The sequence below is a fragment of the Eretmochelys imbricata genome, chromosome 8 (genome assembly GCF_965152235.1).
Source record: "Eretmochelys imbricata isolate rEreImb1 chromosome 8, rEreImb1.hap1, whole genome shotgun sequence".
Classification (NCBI taxonomy): domain Eukaryota; kingdom Metazoa; phylum Chordata; order Testudines; family Cheloniidae; genus Eretmochelys; species Eretmochelys imbricata.
The window spans coordinates 9,691,150-9,708,964 of NC_135579.1; positions in this window are offsets into that span (position 1 = coordinate 9,691,150).

Below are 17,815 nucleotides of genomic sequence, written 5' to 3' on the forward strand. Positions count from 1 at the left end.
AGACATCTCTCCTGTTTTAAACAAGAGGTAAAGCTTCCATTTCCTAGTGCTGTTTATCAGTGTAGTTGTAAATTAACCATAAACGAACAGGAATTTTCTCATAAAGTCCATAACTTTTCCCTTCCGCACATTCTTGGAATGTGAAACTAATTTCTGGATCATGTCCAAACTATTTTCTTGTTCACCAGTGCAACAAACTGAGTTTAAAACCCCAGAATTCAGCAATTTTTACTGAAATATTTTACAGACCCATTTTATCTATCCATTTACACACACACACAAAAAAACAACCCAAAGTTCTAGAGAACTGTCTCAATACTGTACATAAGTATTTAGTAAGGTCTACCCTAAACTTTCTCTTGTAACATAATATGAATATAAAACTTTACATTTTAGATCAAGTACATTTTCCTTACAAGTAATTCTGAGTTCACATCAAAAGACTTGTTTTTCTCAATGTTTTCCAGATGAACAAGCAAACTACAGTACAAACACTGTGCATTTGACTGAGCAATGTTATTCAGTGCATCACTTTTTCTTTTTTTTAAGTACAGATCAGACAGTGCTGCTAATCAGAGATCTGAAATAAAAATGACAGGGGGAAAAATACTTACCTGCAGAAGTTGTCACCTGGGCTTTAACCAATATTTTGGGGAAGGGATAGTCATTCCCTGACACGGACTGTAATCATAGTAGCACTCTGCTTAGTATTATAAGACCAAGTACTTTTATCTGCTGCCAGATAATGACATCTGATGTACTCCCTTGTCCACCTATCTATGCAAGCATATCAAAATAAGAGTCCCCAGCCTAAACACTATCCTTTGCAGTTCTGTTAGGTTTAATGGAATAAGCCCAGTTTTTTCAGATGCTGTTTTGCAAGTGGCCATGTGCCTTTGCGGTCTGCTGATCAGTGAGCTACACCATATAGTACAAAAACAGGTTAATACATCTACATAGCCACTTGTTTGGGTTTTTTTTTTTTTTTTTCCATCTCAGGACGATTTTTGGAGAAAGGAGAACTGTAATGACTTGTTTCAGAGTAGCAGCCGTGTTAGTCTGTATCCACAAAAAGAAAAGGAGGACTTGTGGCACCTTAGAGACTAACAAATTTATTTGAGCATAAGCTTTCCTGAGCTACAGCTCACTTCATCGCTGTAACTCAGGAAAGCTTATGCTCAAATAAATTTGTTAGTCTCTAAGGTGCCACAAGTCCTCCTTTTCTTTTTGTAATGACTTGGAATACTTCACAGGCTCTGCACTAAGCTGCCCAATCCTGCAGCTTGCTCTAGCCTCTTGCATGTGTGTAAAACAGCAGTGTTTCTTCCAGCTGAAGAAGGACCAGTGATGATGGACTGTGATTGGCATTTTCCTCCAGGGGGCTTTGAGGATGGGGTGATAGGACGAGCCTTAGGGTTCTGACACAGGCCAGCAGGCAGAGGGTGGATACCAAGGCGATGGGAGGCTTGTAAATATCTAGCACTGCTGCACTGGGGTAGGGAAAGATAAATGAATCATTTCCCTTGTCTAGCTGAGCAGCCGCTTTATGCAGAGGGGACCCCCCCAGGACACGCTGGGGGACTCTATTTCTGAAAGAGATACCTGAAGCAGTAGAATTGCAAGTGCTCAGATTTCAGTTCTGCCAATCTAGTCACAGCCCTCCTTTGTTCCAGCACCTCCCTAGCATGCAATGTCCTTCCCTCTTTACCGCTGAAAGCTCAGCGTGCCCAAGTGCCTGTTGTTAAACACACTGCAGTGCTAAAATATACATAGCTACACACACACAATGAGGGGATGTGCACTGGGGCAGCTCCTCACACTGTGGGTACGCTTCCATCCAAGTGAGCTGTAAAGGAGTTATTTGCAAACTCTGCAAAGCACAGCAAGCCTTAGTTACAACAGCTGTGTGAGGTAGACAAGTAGGTTTCATTGTCTCATTTTTCAGCAGGGAGGATCTGTGACATTGTCTGCACCAGCAGTTTTGGACACCTTATTCTATTATTCCCTTTCCTCAGTTCTCCCCACATCAGCTCTCCAGAAGGCATTTTTATTATATTGTCTAACCCAGTGGTTCTCAACCAGGGGCATAGGGTGTACCCCTAAGGGGACCCGGAGGTCTTCCAGGCAGCACATCAACTCATCTAGATATTTACTTACTTTTGAAACAGGCTACATAAAAAGCACTAGCAAAGTCAGTGCAAACTAAAATTTCATACAGGCAATGACTTGTTTATACTGTTCTATATACTGTATACTGACAAGTACAATATTTATATTCCAGTTGATTTATTTTATAATTATATGGTAAAAATGAGAAAGCAAGCCATTGTTCAGTAATAGCATGCTGTGACACTTTTGTATTTTTATGTCTCAGTTTGTAAGCAAGTAGTTTAAGTGAAGTGAAACTTGCGGGTATGCAAGACAAATCAGACACCTGAAAGGGGTACAGTAGTCTGGAAAGCCTGAGTACCACTGGTTTAACCCTACTCAGAGAGCATTTGAAATCACACAGCAGTAAAAATACCTGTGTCTGGTCAACACAAGTTCTTTGACTATAACGAGTCCCAGCTGATCTGCAGTGGTGGCGAGAGTCTGAAAATCCTGTTGACAAGGCCACTGAAGTTAAGTGATATGCTCAAGGGCACGTAGCAAGCCATCTTGAGAAGCTGACTTAGAACTTTACTTGCTTAGTTAGGAAGTTAGAACTTCCTTGCTTAGCCCACTAGAAAAGACTGCCCATTTTAAAAGAATTGCCACACCATCTATTGTTGCTTTCTCAATTAAATGTTCTGTGTTATTTAGCTGTGTCACTAACCTGCCAGAGTCCAGGAGCGGCCAATTCTTTATAACAGTTGTGTTCAGCTAAAAGGAACTGAGATTGCAAGCTCCTGTATAGAAACACAGCTTCCCTTCCTTAGTGGTCTGCCTGAGTGACTATAGGGTGAAGAACAACTAAACACAAAGATTTTCTTTGGTGTTTACGGACTTGTGAAACAGCACAATTTAGCAAACTTACACCTCTGTTCATTTAATTTACTGCAATTCATTGAATGATATCACTGTAGAACCAATGCTGATTTAAAGGTGCCCAGGGCCATAAGCCAGAACTATGCAATACAAAATATAGGGTTGGTTTAAATAGCTACCCATTAGCTCAGTGTTTCTCAACAACTGGTCCATGGACCAGTGCCGGTCCCTGAGATCTCCCTGACACTATTTAGGAAGGTAGCAAGCCAGTCCCTGGTATCAAAAAGATTGAGAAACACTGAATTAGCACACACAAATCCTTGATTCTGCATTTAACTTTGCAAGGGTGTGTAAGTCGGCTGTCTGCATGAGTGCATGTGGTCAATTCTTAACCATTTAAGCCCAATCCTGTAAATACACATATGCTTAACTTTACTATTATGCAGAAAGAAAAGGAGTACTTGTGGCACCTTAGAGACTAACGAATTTATTTGAGCATGAGCTTTCGTGAGCTACAGCTCACTTCATCAGATTTCCATCCCACCACCAACCTCAGCCTGGTCCAGTCCACACAAGAGATACACTTCCTGGACACTACAGTGCTAATAAACAATGGTCACATAAACACCACCCTATACCGGAAACCTACTGACCGCTATTCCTACCTGCATGCCTCCAGCTTTCACCCTGACCACACCACACGATCCATCGTCTACAGCCAAGCTCTGCGATACAACCGCATTTGCTCCAACCCCTCAGACAGAGACAAACACCTACAAGATCTCTGTCAAGCTTTCTTACAACTACAATACCCACCTGCGGAAGTAAAGAAACAGATTGATAGAGCCAGAAGAGTTCCCAGAAGTTACCTACTACAGGACAGGCCTAACAAAGAAAATAACAGAACGCCACTAGCCGTCACCTTCAGCCCCCAACTAAAACCCCTCCAACGCATTATTAAGGATCTACAACCTATCCTAAAGGATGACCCAACACTCTCACAAATCTTGGGAGACAGGCCAGTCCTTGCCTACAGACAGCCCCGCAACCTGAAGCAAATACTCACCAACAACCACATACCACACAACAGAACCACTAACCCAGGAACTTATCCTTGCAACAAAGCCCGTTGCCAATTGTGCCCACATATCTATTCAGGGGACACCATCACAGGGCCTAATAACATCAGCCACACTATCAGAGGCTCGTTCACCTGCACATCCACCAATGTGATTTATGCCATCATGTGCCAGCAATGCCCCTCTGCCATGTACATTGGTCAAACTGGACAGTCTCTACGTAAAAGAATAAATGGACACAAATCAGATGTCAAGAATTATAACATTCATAAACCAGTCGGAGAACACTTCAATCTCTCTGGTCACGCAATCACAGACATGAAGGTCGCTATCTTAAAACAAAAAAACTTCAAATCCAGACTCCAGCGAGAAACTGCTGAATTGGAATTCATTTGCAAATTGGATACTATTAATTTAGGCTTAAATAGAGACTGGGAGTGGCTAAGTCATTATGCAAGGTAGCCTATTTCCTCTTGTTTTTTCCTACCCCCCCCCCGATGTTCTGGTTTAACTTGGATTTAAACTTGGAGAGTGGCCAGTTTGGATGAGCTATTACCAGCAGGAGAGTGAGTTTGTGTGTGTATGGGGGTGGGTTTTTGGAGGGGGGTGAGGGAGTGAGAGAACCTGGATTTGTGCAGGAAATGGCCTAACTTCATTATCATGCACATTGTGTAAAGAGTTGTCACTTTGGATGGGCTATCACCAGCAGGAGAGTGAATTTGTGTGGGGGGGTGGAGGGTGAGAAAACCTGGATTTGTGCTGGAAATGGCTTTTAGATAAGCTATTACCAGCAGGACAGTGGGGTGGGAGGAGGTATTGTTTCATATTCTCTGTGTATATATAGAGTCTGCTGCAGTTTCCACGGTATGCATCTGATGAAGTGAGCTGTAGCTCACGAAAGCTCATGCTCAAATAAATTCGGTAGTCTCTAAGGTGCCACAAGTACTCCTTTTCTTTCTGCGAATACAGACTAACACGGCTGTTACTCTGAAACCTTTACTATTATGAGTTATCCCATCAAAACCAATGGGATTACTCATGGTAGCAAAATTAACCATGGAAGTGTTTGCAGGATCAGAGCTTTAGATAGGATAGGGGTACAGATAGGTCAGCCTAGGCAACTCTCCACCAAATCGGGAATTGACAATGTGACAGATGGACATGGGGGGCTCACAACCCTAACAATGTGTTACCCTAACCTGGGTGGATTGTATCCTTCCCTGCCAGAGACCAGAGTGCGGTCTCTCTTTTATTTATATGTTAGCAACACTTTTATAGCTTGTCCTACTAATATAGTGTCCATAGATTTCGACAGATGTACAGCAATATAAAATACATGTAACCTTTAGATTTCCCTCAATCACCTTTTTGGTGTCTTTTGGGCACTAAGGAAAGGTGCATTCACACCTAAAGCTCATTTTTAAATGATCCCTCTGTTGGGTGAACAAATTCTTCATAGCAGGTGTTAATTATGTGCTAATTTACTTAAATTTGTCATGATGAGAGTGATTATGGAAGGAAATGTGCTGTAGCTAAAACCAAGATTCCACACTTGTAAATAGGAACTGCTGTGGACTAAAAGAGAGTAAAGACAATTGTAGTGCGATCATCAGACTTGTAGAAAGTTGTGAGAGTGTTAAAGGTCACATTCTGTGCTTAGATAGGCAGGATGGGCTCCCATTGACCTCAGAGTGTAGCATGCTTATCTCAGAACAGAATTTGGTTGCAAGACATCAGTTTAAAAGGCAGCTTTGTATATCTAAGAAGCTGCTAAATACAGTTAGGACTGGGTTGGGAGAAGTGGAAGGAATGCAGAAGATGGAAATCAAAGGTAGGAAGTGGTTTAAAAGAACTGTTAATTCATTTTTTAAGAAGGGACACGGTCTACTCAATACAAACTATGAATTTTTAAACTTGTAACTAACAGCTAAGGTTTCCCTAAACGAAGAACATTAGAGAAGAGCTGTTTCTTCAGTTTAATTTGTATATTTGATTGCACCCAGTTTGTGTCTAGTCAGTTTCTGAGGATCTTTACACAGCAGCAGAGGGAGGGGGAAAAAAATGGAAAGATCATCTTGTAAAGACAGAAACTGGCCAATAGACTTAAGAACAGGTCTAGGGCCTCAAACCTCTTCTTTAAATGAGCTAGATTTGACCAAAAAGAAAAGGAGTACTTGTTGACAGTGTCCCTTTAACACTTAAAGCTCAGCAATTGTTTGTTTTGTGCTTTTTCCCCTGGGGAGCAGGGAAAAGGAAGCTAGTAAGTTTGGAAGCTTAAAGGCTTTAGAAGATGGCTGGCAGCTAGTGGCTATTTTCTAGCATTATTTACTGGTGTTTGTTTGTTTTTGTAGGCGTGACTGTGTTGCTAACTGGTAGTTCTGAGAAGAACAAGCACAGGGAATTGTCTGCCCCGTTCCTTCCCAATAATGGGCTTGCATTCTGACATTACACCTGTCTCCACCTTCTCTTTCTGGTAAGTTTCCATTGACACTGTTGCTTCCATGTATTTAAGTCTGTTTCTACAACTTTATCGCCTATATTCCAAAAGAGCCGGCTACCGTGTAGCAAGTCATTAGGGGCGTGACCTTACAGACACTTGGCTATAGCTAGTTTCATGGGAGTCAGTAGTAGTATTCACTGACTTGGGTAGGACATGTGGTCACATTTCCAGGATCATGCCCAAAGGACCTGATTTTTAAAGGTATTTAGATGTCCAAAGATACAAATAGGAGCCTAGTGGGATTTTCAGAAGTGGCACGGGGAAGATTCAGGGGGTGGAGCTATCTTTAGGCACCTAAATGCCTTTAAAAAGATCAGGCCCAAAGCCACTGTCATTCCAGTGAGAGACTTTCATTGGTGCTGTAATTCCAGACCTTAGTTGTCTCATGTGAAATAATACAGGCTTTTAAACTAGATCTCACTTTTATGTGACATTTTGTATAAGCCTCTTTCAGAATTTATAAACCAGAACTTTTAAAAAAAAAATCTAAATAATACTCACTTCCCCTGGGATAAGTTAGAACAAAGCATCATCCAAAAAAGAGACTGCACAAAATTGAACTTACTGGAAATGTTGAAGTACCAACTTCCTACCTCGGGTGACCAGTCTGGAAAGAGGGTGGAGAAACTGACTTGACTCCTTTGGCTAAGCTAGAAAATGTCTCCCTTTTAGAAAGAAACATGTCAGTGAAAGCTTTATAGGGACTTTCCTGTCTGGGGGTGGTTGTAACAGCCTGCCTTGATTTGAAATAATCCACAGGTAAAAAGTACAAGTAACACACTCTTAGATACGCCCCCCCACCCCCATTGCTGCTCAACTCGCCACTTTAGGTGTTCAGAATTGTTATAGGAGCCTGAGTTGACCACACAGCATAGTAATCACATGTCTGGGTTTAGTTTCTCATATTTGATGGCTTCAGTAATTAAGGCACATTCACAACCTGTAGAAGACTGCAGGAACTGCCTCTTCATATCTTACAAAGCTGAACTCTGTCAAGGTATATTGTAAGCAAGCTGATTTATCTAGGGCCACCAAGCTGACTTCAATTACAGCTCTGATTCTGCCATAAGCAGATCTCAATAGGTGGAGACCCACTGATGTTATGGGCACAGGAATCTGCCTGTGTGGAGTTCATTGCATGATCAGGCCTCAGCTGATGATTTGCAAATTATTTAAATTAAAACCCCCACTTTCAGTTCCCTATTAAATAAAATTTACCAGGAACTAATCCCTGCCCAGGGAAATCAATATTTAAAAATAACCTCTCCTCTTCTGGTGAGCTTGCATAATAGTATGTTCAGAGTTGTTAAAATAACTAATTCATTGGCCGTGGTTGATGAGTGGATCCAAATATAATCTGTTACCCAGTACAAATTGCTTTCTGTCACAGAACCAGTGATACATGATGTGAAGGCATAATGCAGTGCTCGCATTCAGCTGACCAAGTGAGAGGCACAAGCTTGTCTTTTAGTGAGCCTTCTCCTCATGAAAAGTGCTGGGGAACCTTCATGTACTAGCCAGTCTTGGACTGACCATCACTAACCCTGCTTGAGAGCCGCACAGTGAAAATAAGCACCATTACAGTGTTGCTCATGTCTAGGACAGGATTGCAAAGAAAAGTAACCAAGTCCAGTTTGTTCTTTTTCTCCGAGACAGCATTGCAACAAATCTGTGGCCACTAGGACTTCACAGTTGTCACCATGCTGTGAGCTATGGCCACTGAGATCTCTGTGGAACCAACAGGTTAGAATGCTGAGCCTCCTGCTCCAAAAAGCACAGGGTCCTACCAGGGCAAGTAATGCTTCATTTTGTTGGAGGAGCTGCATGAGCTGTTGGCAGTAGATGGGCTATGACACATGGTGGAACCGTTCTGGTTGTATCCTGTAGAGCAGCTATTCAATGCTTATCATTTATTTATTTAGCACCTCTCATCTTCAAAATGCTTTACAAACACTAATTGAAACACGCTTCTAAGACACCCCCCCAAGTATGATCTCCAATGTACAGAGGGGGAAACTGAGGCACACAGGTGCTGTAACTTGCCCAAGACTACTGATGAGATTGGTGTCAGAGCTCTGATTAGAAATTGGGAGTGCATGGCTCCCTGTCTCATGCTCTGCTCTAGAGGCAGAGAGATTTCCTAGGGGTTAATTAAGGTTAGATTTGTAAAAGTATTTAGGCACCTAAAAATGCCTGGGAACTCTTGAAAATCCAATTAGGCACCTATCTGCTTCTGTGGATGCCTCTAAATACCTTTTAAAAAACTGGTCCTTACTTTTTTGTGGCCAGATTTTTCAAAAGTATTTAGCATCCTGCCACTCCCCTTGAGAATATTTGGGAGCTGTTGAATGCTGAAAACTCTTGAAAACCTGAGCCTGAATTTTGAGTGTTGAGCTCTTTTTAAAATGTGGGCCCAGCATGGCTGGTTGTCTGTCTGTGTTTTGGGGGAAATGAGTCATTGACAGTATTCATCTCTTGATTTGTGCCCACTTATTTTAATGGCCTGAGTACTATATGTCTGAACTCTGGGCCACGTTTTCCAAGTTCATGCAGCAGTGGAATTGTGCTAAACATGGGAACCTATGTATGTGGGATGGCTGCTTTTCTGGACAACACATCAGAGATTGAACTCCAGAACTAAAGGCATGAGTTGATACAGATTGAGATAAAGAGCCAATTCTCTCTGGCTCAGGCTGCAACAAACTCTGCTCCTTTAAAGATCGGCATAGAGAGGGACCTGTCTCATATGCTCCCCAGTGGGTTACATATGCAAACATTTGCATTGTGCATTTATGACTACAGGTCAGGTAATTGTGCATGTGCGCAAACAAACAGGCAGCTATACAATGGACTTAAGTACAGCTGTGCTGTCCACTTTGACTTACCAAGCAGATGAAGTCTCAGGAGAGTCTTCATAAATGCCATGAAATTCTTCCATTTCACGCTGGTGATTCTGCCATCCAGAATTCACACGTTCCCTTTGCTTGCCTGGGTCTGGGGTCTTTTGCAGCACATTACATGGGGGCTTGGTAGCCAGATCTCTTTCCTTTACCACATTCTGGCTTTTCCTCGGTAATGAGGCTGTCTTCTTGGCAGCTTGCGTATGGGGAAGGGTTTCAAATCCTTCCATCTCTTTTGCTCCTGCAAAGTACAATTGCTAATTGCTCAGGCAAAAACTGATATCGCACCTTCCGGGCAGAGGGCATTCCAAAGAACTATATAAACACATCTACAAATCCTTTCACTCACCTGAGGAAGCTCTACTTTATCTAGAGCAAAACTGAGCCACCTCGTGGGTGAAACTAAACACGGTGCAGCAATACCATGCACGTGATTTGGACAGAAACTGAAACTAGTGGGGGAATTTTGGGGAGGCAGGTACATATCCCAAACTGGACTTTCCCAGGATGCTGATGATCGCATCCTTCCTGTTAAGAGGTGCCAGCAGAACTCTGACCACTAGTGACCATTCCGTCCAATTTACATCACAGGTGAAAGTGTAATATCCTTATTGGAGTTCTTTAAAAATGACCCAGAAACTCATTTGTTTCCTGTTCTCCCATCTGCACCACTTTCCTAAGAACCTTAAAACTGAACAGAAAGCTTGTGTCTTGAATAGAGTAATTCCAATGCCATATCACATTTTATGACTGAATTTTGGTCACTTTACAACTGGGGAGTGTTGTTGTTTTCCTCCTGGGGTTAGTGAAGGGAGTTTTGCATGCTGCTGTAGGTGGCCTGAGGGATTCTTCCGATTCTGCCATGTGAGTGACAAGGGTGACCAGATGTCCCGTTTTTTGGGACTTATATAAGTGCCTATAAACCCCATCCCCACCCCTGTCCCATTTTTTCACAGTTGCTATCTGGTCACCCTGTGACTGACCAACAGCAACCTAAAGGGGACCAGGTTGGAGAACTGTTAAGTTCCATTGCTGAAGATCCTTAGGACCATTTTGGATGATCGGACTGGCTGGTGTGCCAATTCCTGTCTACCTTCTCTGAATGGCCTGCTTAGCCCCACTACACAGACAGGCAGCGGCAGGCATTGCCACAGTGTAAGGCCATCCTTCTGTTGGGTACTGGGAAAAAACAGGGACCGCTAGGGGCATGGTAAAGTTGCCATACCCTTTTTGGTGATAGCACTCTTGAGCATCAGGAGGGGAGGAAAGGCAATGGGGACCGGTACCACAGGGGGTTGCAAACTAGCAGGGACAGCAAGGGTAGGGAAACTGAGACTGACCCCAGCAGGTGCCCTACGACCTAGCAAGAAGAAGGGGAGGACAGTGATCACAAGTAGTATCCATAGAGACATTTTTTTCTGGTGCGAAGTGGCCCTCTTAAGAAGAGGTGAAGTAGGAGGATGCTGCACACACATGGCCACTTGAGGACCCCAGTGAGGATATCACTGAGATCATAGGGCTGGGTGGGGTGGGGGAAGGAGAGTACTTATCTTGTAAGTAAGGAGTGTGTCTGGCTACTTGGAGAGTTTATGGGGATGTAGTTCTGGGAAGAGCCCCCTTTCTGGGAAAGTGCCCTGTTTATTGGCTCCACCATGTTATCACCACCTGGAATGATGTGACCTCACCCTCCTTCTTACTCATAGTCCATTTGGGCATTTCCCAGGGGAAATGAGCCCAGTGGGGACCATCCTGTTTAGAGTAAAAAAAATTATCTTGGAGCCACTCCTCTTATTACTATTTCCTCTTGTTTTTTCCTACCCCCCCCCCCCCGATGTTCTGGTTTAACTTGGATTTAAACTTGGAGAGTGGTCAGTTTGGATGAGCTATTACCAGCAGGAGAGTGAGTCTGTGTGTGTATGGGGGTGGGTTTTTGGAGGGGGGTGAGGGAGTGAGAGAACCTGGATTTGTGCAGGAAATGGCCTAACTTCATTATCATGCACATTGTGTAAAGAATTGTCACTTTGGATGGGCTATCACCAGCAGGAGAGTGAATTTGTGTGGGGGGGTGGAGGGTGAGAAAACCTGGATTTGTGCTGGAAATGGCCTAACCTGATGATTACTTTAGATAAGCTATTACCAGCAGGACAGTGGGGTGGGAGGAGGTATTGTTTCATATTCTCTGTGTATATATAAAGTCTGCTGCAGTTTCCACGGTATGCATCTGATGAAGTGAGCTGTAGCTCACGAAAGCTCATGCTCAAATAAATTGGTTAGTCTCTAAGGTGCCACAAGTACTCCTTTTCTTTTTGCGAATACAGACTAACACGGCTGTTACTCTGAAATATATCTAGCTTGAGTTTCTAAAATGTTTAGGCCTGGTTTTCCCCTTGATAAGAAACTGGGACTCTGCCCAATGCTGAGTGGAGGCAGGTCCTTTGAATTTATTACCCTCTTCATGAGCTGAATGCCTTTATTTACCTTGGGAAACAGAAAGGTGGGCACTGGATGCCACTGCTCCAAACTCATTTTCAGCAATACATTTAAATACCCCGGAGTCTTCGGGAAAAGCTTCTGTAATAACCAATGTGCAAACTTCCTCTGAAATGAGAGATTGGAGGACGTGATTGGTACCATAAGGGGCTCTGGGCCAAATGCTGACTCCCAGGAAGTCCATGAGGAATTTTGCCATCCCCTTTAATAGGCTCAGGATTTAACCCTGTGACCTTTCTTTAGAAAGCTGCCACTTGCAAGGCGAGGTGCATTGAGTGCTGAGAACTGGGGCTGGGCATGAGTGAAGCTAAGCTGGGGTCTGTATTCCTCACATGCCAATGCTCTTGCAGAGGTACACACTGAGGCTTGTAAAAACAGCAGTTATGAAGTATGGAAAAGCAGCCTGGGATCAAAAACAACGGAAGCAAAGGAAATACCGAGCCTGTAATTCCCAGCAATAGTGTCAGGGGCTCTTGATAGCCTGCCACCTGAGCCCGCTGATGGAACTGCTGTCTTACACTCATTCCCTGTATTCTGGGGCGAGCAGACGCTACGCAGGTGCTAAAGGGATGATGTTATTTCCAGTCTGCCAGCCGCCCCTGCCCACTGACCAGGATGGGTGAGCTAGGAGGTGCTCCTTGCAGGAACAGTAATGGGCCTCTGTGGTAACAGGCAGCTGGGTTGCCCAGCAAGAAGTGAAGGGATTTTGGGGGTAAGGGATGGTAGGGGAGGGTTCCTTTCGTATCCGTATCCAGGATGCAGTGCAAGACTTGCTTCCCCCATATGTTAAATTCTGCTCTCACTTACACCCGTGCAAGAGGAAACCTCACTAAAGTCCTGAGGTCATTTTATAGGCTGGTAGGTTTTCACTGCAGAGAGCCTTCTGTCTTCCTAGCTGAACCTTAAAGGGACAAAATCCTTCCCTACTATGCCTCTTAGGTGCTTGTACTCGAACCCAGGTATGCAGAGACTATCACTGTATCAGTGCACAAGCTGTTTTGCTCTTGCTAACCTGCCATCAGTGGCTTTTATTCTGGGCCAGCCTATTGCAAACGAAGTGACATAATATTTAGCAAAAGCTTTGCAAAGTACTTACCAGGAACTGCCGACAAACATGTTTCTGTTCAAAATAAGAAAGAAGAGAGAATTAATTGCTATAAAATTTCCTTCAGTACTCAGATTTCCAGACAGCCCATCAAAGAGGTTACAGAATGATCAGTATTTTAGGATGAGATTTCATATGCAGGGAACATTTTTCATCTGTCTCTCATTCAGTTTCCTCTCATAGCTCAAGAGAAAAATGCAGTACTGGTGGTCTTATGTTTCTGGAGGTCCTAACTTAAATAATGTGATTTTTAATTCTCCATGAGTTCATAAAGCCAGTCTAAAATACAGAATTGTTTGTTTTAACCACAATTATTTTCATTGTATCTCTTCTTTTTAGTAAAGTTTTGGAAAGAAAATAATCTAGATGGTAATTACTTTTCACTTTCCATCCAAGAAATGCTATACACTTTCCAGATATTGATGAATTTATCTTACATATGGCATAGGTTGCATTATTATCCCCAATTTACCGAGGAGAAAACTCAGGAATAGAGATAGTAAGGAACTTGCCCAAAATCTGAAAAGGGAATGGAATCCAGGTGCCCTGACTTCCCATATGTCTTCAGCACAACACCCTGTGGTAAATTCTGCTCTGTTATACCAGTGTCACTCAACTGACTTCTGTGGAGTTAATCCAGACTTACACCAACACTGCTGGGAGCAGAATTTGGCCCCATGCATTTGTACGACATGACAAATAGAGATAAAGGAGTAAGAGGCAAGGTATATGTTATGAAGCAGGAAGCCAAGCATCTTTAGCATCTGAAAGTGTGGGTATATTGGAGATAGGCCTTGGACACATGTTGATGCAAGAAGAAATTCATATCCAGAGGTCTGAACTCTGTGGCTCAAGGTTATCTCCAGTGTGTTCATATGTAAGGATCCTTATTCAGTCTTGGTACAACTCCATTGATTTCAGCCATGTTACACCAGGAATGAATTCGGCCCATTACATCTGTGAACACCTATGTGGGAATATGCTCATGTTTTGTCTCTTCTTTAATGTCTATTGCTAATCAGTAGTCATTCGTTGAAGATACTATTGATCAATAGATGCTTTGTCATGATATTTTGTAATGGCTATTTCTAATGGGTTCTGAAACTCCTGCAGTTATTTTCCTGAAAAACACTCTTTGTATGTGATCAGCAGTTCACATGTCTGATTTCTTCTCACTGAGGAACGAAAGGGGAGACCTAATATGTCCTTCTGTTTCTTTAAACTATTTGGTATTTTCAGGCTGTATTCTTGCTATATAAATGCACAGCTGTCTTCTGATCTTCTAATAGCTCTCCGTTCCTATCTTATTACTATCCCATGAATGTGTCTGTGCCATGAATGAAATTATTCTGCGTCTGGTGAGCATAATAATACTTACTTTTCCTTAGTATTCGGAAGTCTGCAGAATCAATGATCTGATTATAGTCTCTGTACCAGCGCACTTGCATAGTGGGCCTGGCCTGTATTCGACATTCAAACACCACTAATTGACCTTTTTTGGCCCTGATGTTTTGTAGACTCTGGAGGAAGAAAAACAGTTTGAAATGGCTAAGGTTTTGTTATGTACACAGTTAAATGGCAAATGCTTAGTGTTGTTTACACACACATTTATGAACATACAATGTAGCTAAATGAAATGCTGGGTTTTTGTTTTTGTTTTTTTTTAAAGTAGTTGATTAGATTCCATGTAAATTTTGGTGGGTTGTGGGTGTTAGCAGAAATTATGCGTAACTGTTGATTTAAAGGTTCTGGTGTTCAGCGGGGTTCAGAGCAGGGCATATAAACCCTGGCAGAAATTGGGGGGGGGGGGGAACAGGGAGGAGGAGGACGACATGACTGTGCCTCTTCTCCTCACCACCCACCCCCCCCGCATTGTCTCTGCGGGTTTTATAAAGAGCAATATCTTGCATGAATATGTGATAGACTTTTTCCCTACATCTTTAAAAATGTGGAGAAAAATCATCTAGGCAAATGGAGCAATTTAACTGAGGAACATCTGTAGATACCCTGATACATGTGCACCCTTAAGCCTCCTTTGTAGAGAATCCGTGGAATTGATTTATGTACACAGTTCCATTTAAACTGGGACCCTATACACCTTATGATGTAGTTGATCATATAGCACTGCCAAACGGACATGACATTTATGAAATTTAAGGTGAGCCATGTTTCATCCCCAAATATCTTGCAGTCCAGGAGTAAAAGGAGAAACAAAGACCCAACATCAATAGTTCAAGCCCAGATGGTGTGGAGAGAATATACTGAAGTTTGTGCTGTTACCTTTGTAAACACGGGGGCGATTCCATAAGTAGAACCAGTCTGGCTTGTAGATGGGCTCTGCAGCTGTATAGGAAAGAAGCAAAAAGAAAAGGAGTACTTGTGACACCTTAGAGACTAACCATTTTATTTGAGCATAAGCTTTCGTGAGCTACAGCTCACTTCTCTGAAACATAGGAAAGAAGGCTAGAGCTGGGTGGGAAATGGTTTTCCTGTCCTGCTACACTTCTTGAGAGTGGAAAATATGAGTTTGTTTTTTTCTAAATTGGGATTAAAGTGAGAACTCTTGTAATTTTTCAGAAAAAATTACACACCCACTTACCACAGCAGGCTATAGCACAAAGGTTAGGAAACTCACCCAGAATGTGAGAGCTCCAGGTTCAAGACCCAGCATTACTTAGTTCAGAAGGGACTTTGAACCTGGGTCTCCTCCTTGAATGCCTTTAACCTCGAGGCTTTTTTGACTATTCTGTGATGGGTCAAAGTCTCTCTGGCTTGGAGCAAAAATTCCAAGATGGACTGGAGAAACTTTTCCTGACAAAAGTTTAGTTGAAACTACCATGTTCCCATGAAAAATTTCAGTTTTGATAAATTGATATTGTCTATCAAAAAAATTCCGGACTAGCTCTAATCATGGCTAGCATTTCCCGTGTGCAAAAATCCAGCAGGACAGGTTCTGAATTAAAATAAACTCAGGAATCTCCTATCTGCTACTCATGCATCAGTTTACTGACTATTCTGTGGATAGTCTCTGCTCAAGTGCTCCAGAAGAAAATGCCTCCTTGAATTGTGATCAGCAAGTTATTGGAAGGGAGGCTTATAGCCATGTAAGAATAAGTGGTGGTCAGAGGGCTGGTAAGCCAATTTACGGGCCAAATTTTGCACTCCTTATGCAGAGATCAGTCCTGCCCTCAGTTACATCCAGGCAACCCAACTGACTTCAGTGAGAGTGGTTGCACATACGTGACACAGCATGGAATCTGGTGTTCAGTCCTTACCCCATTCTTGAAATTCAGCAGACATAAAGAGAGAGGAAGGGCTGCAGGATTGTGACTCGCTGTGTTTAGATCGAGCAAAGATGGCAGGAGTGGGGCATATTGGATTTCTAAACCACACTTTCTGTGTGAAAGAAGACTGCATGTGAAAGAAACATTGGGGTGAGTTACACGGAATGTTGACTGCTCCTCACTGACCTCCACTCTCAAGGAAATTAGTTTTCGGATTGCATTGCTTGCGATTGTTAATATATAGTTGAAATATGTGTGTTTGTTTTTCCTGTGGTCCTGTTCTTTGTCATTACCCCCAGCCCAGTTTAATGGGAATCCAGTCCCTGGATGTTTTGAATTCCCCAGCTCTACAGCTAGCAGGGCTCTTAACCAACTGTCCTTTCTGAAATGTGCCTTTGAAGGAGTATGACAAATGGTTAAGCTATGTGGCAGCCACTCTATTTTCCTAAATAAGTTGATGGAGGTTTAGAAATACAGTTCTAAGGCAGCAGAACAAATAAAAATAAAAAAACCCCAAAACCCTCCTTTCAGGGCGTCCCCATGCAGATGATTTGCCATTTGGTCATTGGGTTCAATGGGCTCAAGAGCTGACCATTAAATTGCTTTAAAATACTGTAAATAAAATAATAAATCTATAACCTACTCTTTGAGGGTCAATAGATACTGGCTGAATTAAAGTGGAGTAACTCTGATGAGCTGTATTGCTCCTAGAGACTTCACTGGCTGAGGAACCAATGGTCAGTGAGATACTGGTTGCTTTCCGCTTTGTCCTAGTGGGAAAAAATAAACAAGGCTAAGTGGAGGCATAGACTTTTAAAGGCTGAATGTGCTTCAGTCATCAACCTCTGAGTCTGCACTTACTGTGACATTTCTCTGGCACCACCGGACTACAGAGACTCGCAGGGAGGAACCACCTTCAGATTTCTCTATAAACCTACAGGAAACAAATGTAAAACAACGGTATTTACAGCTGCCTCCTCTTGCCTATGGGAAAATGATGGCGAAGCAAACAGTATGTAATTAAGTGCAACACACTGTGTGTGTGTGCGTGTGTATTAATATAATAAACACTGATGTTGTATAGAAATGGGCACAAGTCACAAAACTCCAATGTGTTTCCAGGCTCAGGAGGGCTTGGGGTTTATTTTTTTGTGTGGCCTGTTTATAAAGACAGGAGATGTGCGAAACTTGGATCTGGACCTAGGTTTGCATTCCAAACACCCACACAGTGCAGGAGTGTTAGAATCGAGGGGTGGGACTCCTCTTTACTATTGGAGCTAGTAACAATAAAAGAAATAGTTGGCTGACCTCCATAGTTTCTCTGGTTTTCCTCATCTTGCAAATCTTTAACTTGGAGACTAGTCTGAGCAGCTCACTGATGGTTATAATAACTGCATGGAATGCTGTAAATTATACTTGAGACTATTTATTTATTTATTTATTTATTTATTTCCTCCCCTGAGTCTGTAAGGATTTCACCTGCTGTTCTG